At 40.5% G+C, this 13692-nt stretch overlaps 1 non-coding gene across 1 annotated transcript; it reads right to left on the reverse strand.

Annotated features, from left to right (window-relative positions):
* Positions 1-8380: 8380 nt before the first annotated feature.
* On the reverse strand, positions 8381-8488 carry LOC145565788 (small nucleolar RNA R71). The gene has a single exon (XR_014095164.1). It is a non-coding gene; the product is annotated as a small nucleolar RNA R71 (small nucleolar RNA).
* Between the last annotated feature and the right edge of the window lie 5204 nt (positions 8489-13692).

Here is a 13692-nt window from a genome sequence, read left to right on the forward strand (position 1 = left end):
TTCTACCTATCAAATCATCCAAATCTTCTTTGGAGGTCTAAGCCCCCAAGGAAAGTCTTGTTTAGAAGCCGTTGCCGGAGGCCCTATCATGAACAAAACGGAGGATAAAGTGGTGGACTTAATTGTAGATGTGGTAAGGTATCACATGGATTGGCAAGAAGGTGAGAAAGAGTCGACAAGAAAAAGCGGTTCTATGGTGTATTCAACCGACCATCTCAATGCCATCAACAATTTGTCGTCAAAAATCTCAAACTTGGGAAAGGAGATGACCTCGATTAAAGCAAAGCTTGAGAGTGCTTCATCACAAGCACCTATTCTTCTCTCCCACAATAAGGGGAGAGGTACATCTTCTAACTCTACTCCTCCTTTGACGGCGGGTGAACCTAGGTCGTTGGAAACTTGATTTCCAAGTCAAAACAAAATTTGAATCTAAAGCCAACCCAAGGTATAGGGAAAGTCTAGGTTGAACCCAAAGGAAGGCGCTTTTTGCTAAAGTCTAAGCTAAGCTATTCCGAAAGTTAATTGAGGGTTGGTCTAACAAGTCTAACAACTCAATTAAACGATTATTAGAAAGATGTAAAGAATGCTAGGGAGTCGGGTTTCACATGAATTCATGATACGCATGTTAATTGGGAAAGAGATCGATCAAACATACAATGTGAGGGAAAGCAAGAATTGCAACCAAACTCACTTAATAGGCTATTTCACAGGGTCAAGCTAGATATCTCTACAAATGACTTCAAAGGAAAATCGCAAATTAAGATCAATCAATAATAATAGTTTCCAAATCAATTGTTCGTGTCATTGAAACCTATTATGCAATCTAGCACGATAGTTGAGGTTGATCACTCCTCAAGTTATCAAATACATGCACAAATTTCACTAACCAATTTAATCACAATAATGATCAATTAAATTCCCCCAATTAATTATGAATTATCACTCATACATGCTTCACCCTATCCCTAACAAGTAATCTACTCACTACTCATTGCAAATTCGAACAACAAACCTAATCTAATCACAAATTTTATCATCATCATAGTAATCAAAATATGCTCAAACTTATCAAAAATAAAATCAACCAAACAACAAGTAATTCAATCAAATTCAAGAATCAAACATCAAATTGCATTAAAAAGTAAAGAATTCTTACAAAACTTTGATCAAAATCAAAGAGGTAGGAGATTGGAAGTAGCATTCATCAACATCACCAAGTTTCTCTCTCTAAAATCTAAGAACAATCATCAAAATCTAGAGCTTCTCTCTCTAAAACTTCCTCAAAAACAAATTCTAATTCTATTTTCTCATTCCCCCCCCTTTCTCTTAAAATGAAGGAAATCTATATATAGTAAAGCTAACTATGAAGAAGTTAGTTAGACGTCCAAAAGAGACCTCAAAAGTCGCGACTCTCACTCCATAGCGCGACCACAATAAAATGGGTACGGAAACAGGGAAGAAGGAGTGCGCGGTCGCGCCACGCACCTGCGCGGCGCTCCTCCTTCGCGCGCGCTCGCGCCGTGGGGGCAGGGCATGTCTTCTTGTGCGGCCAAAATTGACCCCATGAGCTCCGGATGAGGCATGATGATATAGGCAGTTTCTAGGAGCCATCTTGGTGGGTTCAACATTGCCCCTTCACGTCCACGTGGTATGAGAGCACATCCTTGAAGCCTTGACTCTTTCGCACCTTTGCTTTTGGGTTTCAAAAGGAGGGACCGGGACACAGCTTTAGCTTGAAAACCCCGAGAGAAATGTCATTGAGCCTCTCGAACATCACCAACTTCCTAAAATCAAAGAAAAGCAAATAATTAAAGAAGAAAATACAAAATAAACTAGGAAAATCAAGAAAATAAGAAAGCAACTAAAGAAAATACAAGTAAAACTAGAGAAAAGGAGATACAAGAGATGCAACAGTCATGTAAAATCATCCTAAAAGAAGCTAAATGAGTGCCATAAATGACACTCATCATCCTTCTACTTCAAATAATATGCCAAATGGATGTGTGTTTTGTGATGTATGTGGGTTATATGACCATGAGGCTTCTAATTTCCCACATGCATTTGATAATTGTGATGATGTTGATAATAACGATTGTGAACAAGTGAACTTTGTTTCAAATAACAACAATGGACAAAGATTTGATGGACCAAGAAACTTTGGGAATAGAAATTCTCACCAACAAGGGGACTTTGATAATTATAACCAAAATGGCGGTTATAGGAACCAAGGAAATCAAAATTTCCGAGATAACTATAATAATCAAGGCTATAATAATCGAAGTCAAGGTCAAGGGTATGGAAACCAAAGCCAAAACCAAGGCTATGGTAACCATTACCAAAACAATGGCCAAAATCAAAACCGAGGTAATTAGAGCAACCAAAACTGGGGAAATTTTCAAAAGAACAATCAAAGGGGACCCCCACCCAGATTTGCTCCAAGAACTCAAGGTAATGATGACAATTCCTATGCTCAAACTTCATCTTCTAGAACTACCTTGGAAGAAATAATCGAGAACTAAACTAAGATTTTGAACACTTACATGTCGGTGAGTGACAAAAAGTTCAATGAGATGATGATACACAACAAAATGATTGAAACACAAATCACCCAATTAGCGGACACCTTCAAGGAGAGTGTGAATGCTAGCCCTTCTTCTTTACCCTCTCAAGGAGTTGATCCTAAGAAACTCGTGCATTCTATCACCACAAGGAGTGGCAAAGTCTTGAAGAGAGAGTTTCTAGGAAGAGTGAGGAGGGTGAGAAGGTGAGTGACTCAAGTGAAGAGAAAGAGCTTGATGTGTCAAAGAATGTGAGCCTAGAAGCCAAAGAGGAAGAGAAGAATGATGAAAAAGTGCATGAGGATGTGATCAAACCCAAACTTCCTTATCCCCAAGAGTTTTTGAGAAACAAAATTGATGAACAATTTGGGAGATTTCTTGACATACTTAGGGAAGTTCATCTTTCAATCCCTTTTACCGAAGCTATGACACAAATTCCAAGATATTCTAAGTTCCTTAAGGAAATCTTGAGTGGCAAGAGAGAATGTAATGAGATTGACTCGATAAAGGTTGGGGAGTGTTGTAGTGCTTTTATTCACAATGATTTACCCAAAAAAATGAAAGATCCGGGTAATTTTTCAATCCCTTGCAAAATCAATGAAAAATTGTTTCAAAATGCTCTCTGTGATCTTGGTGCTAGTGTTAGCATCATGCCTTATTCGGTTTTTAGGAAGCTTAAGCTAGGTGAGCTTCTCCCAACCAACATGACCTTGTAATTGGCCGACTGATCTACTAAGTTCCCTAAGGAAAGAGTTGAGGATGTTCCCCTCAAGATAGGTGAGTTTACAATTCCGGTTGACTTCATTGTTCTTGAGATAGCGGAAGATGACAACATACCTATCATCTTAGGGAGACCATTCTTAGCTACTTCGGGAGCTTTAATTGAAGTGAAAGGTGGCCTTATTACTTTGCGGGTTGGTAACAATAAGGCTAGTTTTGAGCTTAAGTCGATGCATGAATCTTTGTCTTTTGTGAAGGGAATTATGTGTATCAATTCACCTCACTCTAATGATAATGTATGCATGTTTGTTTCTGTTACTAACAATGTTCTTGAAGTTTGTCATGATGTGACTTCAAGTGTTGAAAGCAAGAAGTTTAGTGAAGACAACATGGAGCCTTCAAATCTTATGGATGAGGAGGTGATTGATATACCTTCATGGTTTGAGATCTACCCGAGAAAGCATGAGGTTGACTCCAAATGTGTTGATGGTAAGAATCCGTCCACTACAAGGAGCAACAAAACAAAGAAGAAAAAGAGAGATTTTATGAAGAAGAAAATGAAGTTGAAGCAAAGTAAATTTGATTCGGAATTTTCAAAAAAAAGAGAATACATCCAACAATGATGTGAAGTTGCCAAGGAATGACAAGAAGTTTGTTTCCTCTACCACTTTGGACAAGGTGGTGGTCTTTGACCCTCCGTGATTTGGAGGAAGGGTCGAGCTTAGGACCTTAAGCAAGCGCTCACCAGGAGGCAACCTGATTTTCTAACTTTTTCTTTTGATTCTATCTTTCTTAGGTTTATTTAAATTGCTTTTCTTTCTTTCACTTGTTTTGTGTTTGGATTAATAGGTTGCTTTTCACGGGAAATCGGACCCCTCAAACGAGCATGAGCACAATGGGAAGGAGTTTCGTGATAAATGGTGAGAGTATGCTCGATATTATTGAATTTCGAGTTAGAACGGTAAGGTAATTAAGGAGGTAAGATTGGAAAATTCGTGCTTAAATGAGAAGTAAATTTGTGCTTGGTGGGTTCATTATATTGCTCTCATTAATTTGAGATGTTGAACCCATTGCCAAGGCGTTTAGAAACTGATGTGTTTAGTGGGTTCAATAATCCTTGGATGATAAAGATGCATAGAGCCCATAGATGAACGCACCAAGAGAAGAAACAAGCAAAGAAGAAGAACAGTAGGGGCACGGGAGCATAATCTTCGTGCACGGGCGCACACCCCTGCTGCGCGGCCGCGCAGGTGCCTAGCCGCGACTATTTATTCTTCTTTCTCCTTTATTTCCCTCATTTCTTTCTTACCCTAACCCTCGTCCGCACCTATCTCTTCTCCTCAACGAAACCCTAACCTCCCAAATATCAAATTTCATCAATCAAATCCTCATAATAACTCACAAAAACATCAAATTCTTACTCAATTTTCATCAATTTCACCAAATTTCATACTACTTTCCTCCATTTAACCTTCTCCATTCTCTTTCCTCCTTTGAAGAGCAATTTTGGGATTTTCGTTTTGGTGGATTGTAGAGCTTGAAACTTGATCAAATTTGCTTCTTGTATGGTATAATCATCTTCTCTACATTTATTTTACATTATTACATCAATTTGTAGCAAGAATTTGATTATGCATACTTGTGAATAGTAGTAGTATTGATTTGGTTGAATATGATGAATGTTTGAGTAATTTGGTTGCTTATATGTGTTGTTTGTTTATTGAAATTTCCTTACATGGTGTTGTTGTTGATTGTATAGCTTGATTATGAAATTTGGTGGCTCTTTGTGGAAGATTGAAAATTGGAATTTTTGGTAGTAAGTTGGTGATTAAAGTGGTGGTTTGCTTGAACTAAGTGGTGTGGTAGTGTTGTGTTTTGAATTGTGATGGTGGAGTTTGTGATTGAATTTTGGTTCTGAACTTTGTGAAGAAAACATGTCAAAATCATGAAAGCCCTCACCTCTAAAAAGAGAAAAACTCAAGTGACAATTGAAGAACCTTCACCAACAAATTCCTCTTCATCTCAAACACAACAAAACGATGACCCTCTACCATTGCCTAAAACACGATTTGCCAACCCAAGTCACAAACCTCTTTGGATTGACTTTAAGAAACGAACCATAAAGCCTCACGACACTATCATCGAGAAAGTATGATCAAGTTGGGAATCGATGAGGACTTATGGGTTTTGTTCGACAACCTTCGGTTAGGTAGCTTTGTCAACACATGCTACCGAACCTACCTTGAGCCTACTAGGGAGTTCTTAGCTTTATTGACTTCCACTCCGGTAGGCGACAATGACTACCAAATTTCCTTTCAACTCTGTAATGTTGTGAGGACCATGTCTTTGGCCGAATTCAATGCAGCCCTTAATTTCAATCCTGGAGCAGATATCCTTTTTCCTGAGCTTGAGTATTTTGATGGGTTTGCCGAAAATGCATGGGGGCATGATATCTCGGGGTTCGGATGAGTTCACCGCTCGCTACTCTCTTGATAGTGATATTTTCCAACCGTGCCTTCGAGTGCTTCATCGACTATTGGGTTACTCGATATTCCCAAAGCAAGACTTGGGAAAGATGTCGAGTGTCGAGTTGGTTCTTCTATGGATTTCAACTAGAGAGGAGTTGCGAGGAAGGGTCAACTTTGGGAACATCTTCTTGAAAAATTGCATTGACATGCGTGGTAAGAAGTCGGGGGACATTCAATGTGGTAGCATGGTGACTAGATTAGCTACCAAGCTTGGTTTTGCTAGATACCTCCCTTCTTGTACTCTGGTGGGGGAAGCTAACACTCTCTACCTCGACATTGCTCAGCTTATGTAAGTTCAATTCATAGTGATGAGTGACATTTATGCCACTCTTTTGTCCTTTTTCTCTAAGGATTCTCCCCTCATTTGCACTTGTTTGGCTCATTTTCTAAGCATTTTTACTTAGTTTTGCTTCCACCTTTCTTTTCTCCTCTATCTTCCCTTTTCGTAGTCTTCTCGCTTTGTTTTTATTGTGATTTCCATGCTTATCCTTTGTAGGAACCATCGGGATTTTCAAGAGGAGGAAGCTAAGCTCAAGGGAAGATGAAGGAAGCATGATTCAGAAGAGATTCGGCCGAACCTCCTGAAGGTGTGGCCGAACCTGCTCAGTGGTTCGGCCGAACGTCGAGGCAGAGACAAGATGCAATTTGGCAATTTTGCAGGAGTGGTCAAACCACAGAAGTTCGACCAGACCAGGATCAGGGAGGTTCGACCGAACCTACCCATGGTTCGGCCGAACCTACCCTGTAGTCCGGCCGAACCTTCCCTTTGTTCGGTCGGACCTCTCCTTTTTTCAGCTGGCTCTGTACGGACTATATAAGTCCCATCTTAGAACGTTTTGACGAAATTTTTTTTGGAGGAACATAGTACTAATTTCATAGAACATCAGCCTAATCTGGAAAGAGAAAAAATATATTGTTATTCAAGCTTCCTTTATTGTATTCAACTTCGCTCAAGTTTTAATCTTTCTTCAATCAAGCAAGGATCCAAGTTTTAATCTTTCATTAATCCCTTCTTTAGTAATCTCTCCTCCTTTCCTTTAATATAATTTATTTGTTTTATTGTTACTTATTTTTGTCAATCTTATTAGTTTATCTAGTTATTATTGATTTCAATCATGTTTTGTTTTGAGTTTCTTGAGTTTATTGCTAGTTTTGATATTATGTTTAATCTTCCTTCTCTAGGCTAAACTTTTAGCTAGGGGAAGGGGGTGGAAGATATGATTTGATATTGGATGAATGATGATGGTTAGATTGAACTTATGCCATATATTGATGAAAGACATGATTTTTATTAGCTTGGGATTATTGTTGCACTCTATTTGATGTTTTCTAGTTTAAATGCATGAAAGTGATTTGAACTAGATTAGGATCATCTCTATTTTAATGATTGCATGAGAATGAGTTATTAAAGTGGAGTTTTTATGGATTGTGCTTCTTTATTCTCTTGATTTGATTGCAACTAATAGGATGCATGAGAATGATCCTTATTAGTGTAGACCTCTTTAATTGATTTGCCTAGACTATTGCATGAGAATGAATTGTTTAGGTAGAACCTTGTGTTCTTTGGCATATGTTTCATGATAATCACCATTATTCTCCTCTTTCTAATAATATTGGACACCCCCGTATCCCTAGTGTCATTTTCTATTGATTTTAATCATCATTTTCTTGCTTACTTGTAGTTTTAGTGTTCTACTCAACAAAACCAACGAAAACAATCCCCTTTTCACTGTTGCATTAGTGATAATTGATGTTGAATTAGCGTGCTTCCCTAGTGGTTCGACCCTTTAGTTGCCACTAACTAGTTTAGTGTAGGTTTAGGTATTATAAATGATTAATTTGGTTAGGGTGGTAGCATAACGACCTATTTAACCCGTGATCAAATTTTGGCGCCGTTGCTGGGGACGCGGCTTGTTTAGCGAATATTATTGCTTTTGTTTGAGTTATTTTGCTTTCTTTTCTTTTTGTTTTTTTTTTATTTTTTTATTTTATCATCCTTGTCATTGCTAATTGTTTGCTTAGCTTTGGTGAATGCTTAGGAGGTCTCAAGGAGCACCCTCACATCAAATTGACCACGAAATCAACCGAACCTTGAGACAAGTCCGTAGGCTTTATCAAGACGAGGGAAGAGGTTTTGGTGATATAGTTGATAGTGAGAGTGATACTTACTCTTCAAGTTCACCACGCGAATCAATGGCGAGACAAGAGAATGATGTTTTGTTTCGTGAGTTCAGAAATCCGGAGGATTATGAGCTCACGGGAGGGATTTTGCTACCCGTCACCGAAACCAACTCCTCAATCCATCCACAATATACTCGAATGGTCCAATCGGAGCAATTTTCCAAAAGTGCAAGTGAGGACCCTATTGAACATTTGGACCGATTCCTTGAATTGTGCGCAATGATGCAAACCAAAGAAGTGAGTCAAGACTACATTCGTATGCACCTTTTCCGGCAATCTCTCACCGGACGAGCAAAGAAATGGGTAAAGCAAGTAAAGCCTAACACTCTCACAACATGGAGGGAGGTTGTAAAGGCGTTCTTGAAGCGCTTTATCTCCGAAGAGAAGATCGCCGAAATGAGAAGGAAAATTGCATCATTTGAGCAAGAGGCCGATGAAAGTCTTGGTGAAGCATGGGAGAGATTCAAAGAGTTGGTGCAAGCATGTCCCCACCATGAGTACAATCAAGGGTTACTCATGCGGTTTTTCTACGAGGGATTGGAGCCCATGTCAAGAGCCAATTTGGATGCGGGGGCGGGTGGTCAATTAATCAAGATCCCTCAAAATCAAGTTGAAGCCACAATAGAAGAGGTAGCAAAGAATTACTCTTGGGGGGGGGGGGGCGAAGAAGAAATGCTCCAAAGGGAGGTGGTATTTACGAATTGGAGAAAGTTGATCAATTACAACATCAAATTGATCAACTAACAAAAGGGCTTTCCAAGTTGAACACGAGTGTGAATGCAAGTTTAAGTGGTGGAGCAAGCTCTTCTCAAGTTAACTCTTTCTCTTGTCAAAATTGTGGAGGAACGAACCATGATACATCCTATTGTGGAGGTTTAAGCCCCGAACATGTAGCGGCATACAACACAAGGCAAGAGGGATTTAGAGGAAGCGGCGGTGGAGTAGCTTGGAGACAACCACCACCCGGGTTTGTACCTCAACCTCAACAATGGAACCAACAAGCTCAACCTTCCTATAACTCCAACCCTCAATATCAAAATCCACCTCCATCTCAACCCCAAAACCCAAGAGGAAGCTATCCAAGGAACAACCAATACAATAATCAAACCCAAGCACCTCAAAGAAATCATCAAGAACAAGCACCTCAAGCGGAGCTAAATCAAACTCAACTCCTCCAAGCCATGCATGCGCAAATGCAATCTTTGGGCAACAAATGCAAGAGATAAGAGCTCACAACAAGATGGTTGACTCACAACTAGCTCAATTGGCCGAGAGAACTCCTTTTAATTCACCATCCACTCTACCCGGACAACCACAACCTAACCCATCTCACAATCCAAAACCCGATACATGCAAGGCGATCACATTGAGGTCAGGAACTTCCTATGAAGGACCAAATGAAGGGGATAGTGAGGAAAAGAAGGGAGGAGAGGAGAGTGTGAATAAAAACAAGGGAGGTGAGAAAGAAAAAGGTGATGAGATAGAAGGAGGTTCGGAGAAGAAGAAGCTTGACAATGAGAAGACAACTTCAATTCCTAGTGAGGCTAGGAATCTTGATGGACCGGTTCCTTTTCCCGGTCGGCTTGCGGAGAGGAAGTTAAATGACAAGTTCACAAAATTTCTTAGTATCATGAAGAATTTGCATATTAACCTCCCTTTTCTTGAAGTTGTGACACAAATGCCATCTTACTCCAAGTTCCTCAAGGATATTCTCACCAACAAGAGGAATCTCAATGATGAGCTTATCACCCTTCCACGTCAAGTGAGTGCTCTTGTCCAACATAAGATTCCCAAGAAGGAAAAAGACCCGGGAAGTTTCACTTTGCCGGTGAAAATTGGGAACATAGAAGCTAGGGGCGCCTTAGCCGATCTTGGAGCAAGTGTTAGTTTAATCCCTCTATCCATTGCTCAAAAACTCAATATAGAGATGATCCCTACAAGGAAGACAATTCAATTGGCCGATCGATCGGTGAAATTACCTTGTGGAGAGCTTGAGGATGTTCCAATTCAAGTGGGGCACATCTACGTGCCTTGTGACTTCGTAGTGATGGATATGGAGGAGGATGTTAACACTCCTTTGATTTTGGGACGTGAAGCTCTTAAAACTTTGGGGGCGGTCATCAATTGCAAGAACAACACCATCACTTGTGAAGTGGCCGATGAAAAGATTGTCTTTGAATTTTCTAAGTTGCTCAAAACCCCCATGGTTGAAAAATGCTATAGAGTTGATGTTGTGACTGAAAAGCTAGATCGCTTGGGGAGGGTTGTAATGAGGCCTCAAGATCCAATGATAGAAGCCCTTACATGCAAAAAAGAGTTCCACTCTCAAGAGGCTAAAGAATTTGTCATGGCAACGGAGGAATCCTCAAAGGAGGAAGTTGAACAACAAGTTGAGACCGAGCTTGAGTCCAAGGAGGAGAAATTGGAGGAGAGTTCTAAGACTCCTCCCAAGGTAGAACTCAAGCCCCTTCCCCCTTCTTTGAAATATTCTTTTCTTGATAAGGAGGGAAAATACCCTATTATTGTCAATGCTACCCTAGATGGTCTTAATTTTGAAAAACTTCTTGATATTTTAAGAAAATATAGGAATGTGATAGGGTATAGCATTGATGATATCATAGGTATTAGACCTTCTTTGTGCATGCATCGTATTCATCTTGAAGATGATCATTCCACCTCCATTGAACCTCAAAGAAGGTTGAACCCCAACCTTCAAGTGGTTGTGAAGAAAGAAATTTTGAAACTACGTGAGGCGGGCATCATCTATGCTATCTCCGATAGCAAATGGGTTAGCCCGGTTCATGTAGTTCCAAAGAAGGGTGGGATGACCATAATCAAGGATGAAAAGGGAGAGGAAATCTCCACCCGTACGGTGACCGGGTGGAGAATGTGCATTGATTTTAGGAGATTGAACTAAAACACCAAGAAAGATCATTTTCCTCTCCCTTTCATGGACCAAATGCTTGAAAGGCTTTTTAACCATGCTTTCTTTTGTTTCTTGGATGGGTATTCCGGATTTTTCCAAATCCCTATCCATCCAAGTGATCATGAGAAAACTACTTTCACATGTCCATATTGAGGTTTCAAAAAATGGCATTGAGGTTGATCCGGCCAAGGTTTCGGTGATTGAAAAGTTGCCCCCTCCTACTTCCATCACGGGGGTACGGGCTTTTCTTGGGCATGCCGGTTTTTACCGGAGGTTTATCAAAGATTTTTCTTCAATCGCCAAACCTTTGACCTAATTGCTCAAAAAAGAGGTTGTTTTTTACTTCAATGAGGCTTGCCTTGAGGCGTTTCGTAAGCTCAAGGAAGCTCTCATTTCTTCTCCCGTTGTGCAAGCTCCGGATTGGAGCTTGCCTTTTGAGCTAATGTGCGATGCTAGTGACATTGCAGTAGGTGCCGTTCTTGGTCAAAAGAAACAAGGAAAATCATGTGTCATCTACTACGCAAGTAGGACTCTAGATGAGGCTCAAAGGAATTACACAACAACGGAGAAAGAGATGTTAGCGGTAGTGTTTGCATTCGATAAGTTTCGATCCTATCTTATATGCTCAAAAGTTATTGTGTAAACGGATCACATTACGGTGCGGTATCTCATGACCAAGAAAGAAGCAAAGCCTCGCTTGATCCGTTGGGTTCTCTCTCTCCAAGACTTTCACATGGAAATGAGGGACAAGAAGGGAGCGGAGAACTATGTAGCAGATCATTTGTCTAGGCTACCATTTGAGAACAAGGAGGATGTACCGATTAATGATGAGATAGGATTCAAGGCTCTCATGGATTTGGTGTCAACTTCTACCCCTTGGTACGCGGATATAGCCAACTATCTTGCTTGTGGAGTCGTTCCCCCGGAGTACTCTTCTCAACAAAAGAAGAAGTTTTTCAAGGAAGTAAGAAGGTACTTTTGAATGACCCATACCTATTCAAGCAATGTGGAGATGGCCTTTATCGGAAGTGCGTTCCAGATCATGAAATTCAAGGTGTTCTTGAGCATTGCCACTCATTACCATGTGGAGGACATGGTGGTGTTGACAAAACAGTGGCAAAAATCTCTCAATCCTTATTGTGGTGGCCGACAATGCATAGAGACGCCCACTAATTCGTTGCGCAATGTGATAGAAGTCAAAGGAGCGGAGGCATTACCAAGAGGGACGAAATGCCCCAACAAAGTGTTTTAGAAGTTGAACCCTTCGATGTTTAGGGGGTGGATTTTATGGGGCCTTTCGTTTCTTTTTGTGGGAATCTATATATCTTGGTAGCGGTCGATTATGTGACAAAATGGATTGAAGCCATACCCTCACCTACCAATGATCACAAGGTTGTGCTTAAGCTCCTAAAGAAGATCATTTTTCCTAGGTTTGGAGTTCCGAGGGTCCTAATTAGTGATGGAGGCTCCCATTTCGCCAAAAAGCAATTTGAAGCTCTTCTCAAGAGGTATGGCGTTCATCACAAGGTTGGATTACCTTACCACCCTCAAACTCAAGGACAAGTGGAGGTCTCGAATCGTGAAATCAAAAATCTTCTTGAAAGGATGGTGAAAAAATCAAGGAAAGATTGGTCTCTTAAACTTGATGACACACTATGGGCTCTTAGGACGGCGTACAAGACTCCAATCGGCACGACCCCCTATAGGTTGGTCTATGGAAAGGCTTGTCACTTGCCGGTTGAGTTAGAATAAAAGTCTTGGTGGGCTATCAAAGAGCTCAATATGGATTTATCGTTGGCCAGTGAGAAGAGATTGCTTAAGCTCAATGAACTTGAAGAGCTTAGAGATGATGCTTATGAGAGCTCAAAGTTATATAAGGAGAAGACCAAAAAGTGGCATGACCAACATATTCGAAACAAGAACTTTAAGGTTGGAGATAAGGTTTTGCTTTTCAACTCACGGCTTCGTTTATTTCCGGGTAAACTCAAATCAAAGGGATCGGGTCCTTTTGTGATATCAAAGACTACTCCTTATGGCTCCTTTGAGTTAGATGCGGATGGTAACAAGTTTATGGTTAATGGTCACCGTTTGAAGCATTACTTTTGCAAGGAAGAAGTTGGTATCATCGAATGTATAATGCTTGATCCTTTGGATCCCAAGCCTCCCACTTGAAGAATTTTTCTCATGGTCAAGCTAGTGACCTCAAAAGAAGCGCTTCTCGGGAGGCAACCCAAGTCTCTAACCCCTTTCTTTTTCCTCCTTTCTTGATGGTTTGTTATTTTCCTATCTACAATGTTGGATTGTTGGATTTTTGAATTTTGATTGTGTTGGAATTTTTGATATGCTTTGCCTTAGCATGATGGTATGGTGTTTAGTGTGTTTTGAAGAGAGGTGTTTGTGCATATTGTGTTGCAAAATGGCATTCTTTGAAAAAGCAAGGTGGTTCGACCGAACTACCTGAAGGTTCGGTCGAACCTTTTGAAAGGTTTTCCCAAACCTTCTTGAGTTCGGTCGCACCTCCTCTAGAACCTCAAGTTGAAAACTTTCTGCCAGAACTGCAGAAATTCATATTCTAGAGTAGGTTCGACCGAACCTTGGAGAGGTTCGACCGAACCTAGGTTCGCCCAGACATAGCTGTGTTCGGTCGCACCTGCTCTGGAATCAAAACTTGAAAACTTTCTGCCATTTTTGAAAATTTCAAGTTAGAGAGAAGGTTCGACCGAACCTTGTGCAAGTTTGGCCGAACTCACCCATGGTTTGACCGAACTTACCCATGGTT

This window comes from Chenopodium album, chromosome 10 (genome assembly GCF_948465745.1).
Source record: "Chenopodium album chromosome 10, dcCheAlbu1.1, whole genome shotgun sequence".
Classification (NCBI taxonomy): domain Eukaryota; kingdom Viridiplantae; phylum Streptophyta; class Magnoliopsida; order Caryophyllales; family Amaranthaceae; genus Chenopodium; species Chenopodium album.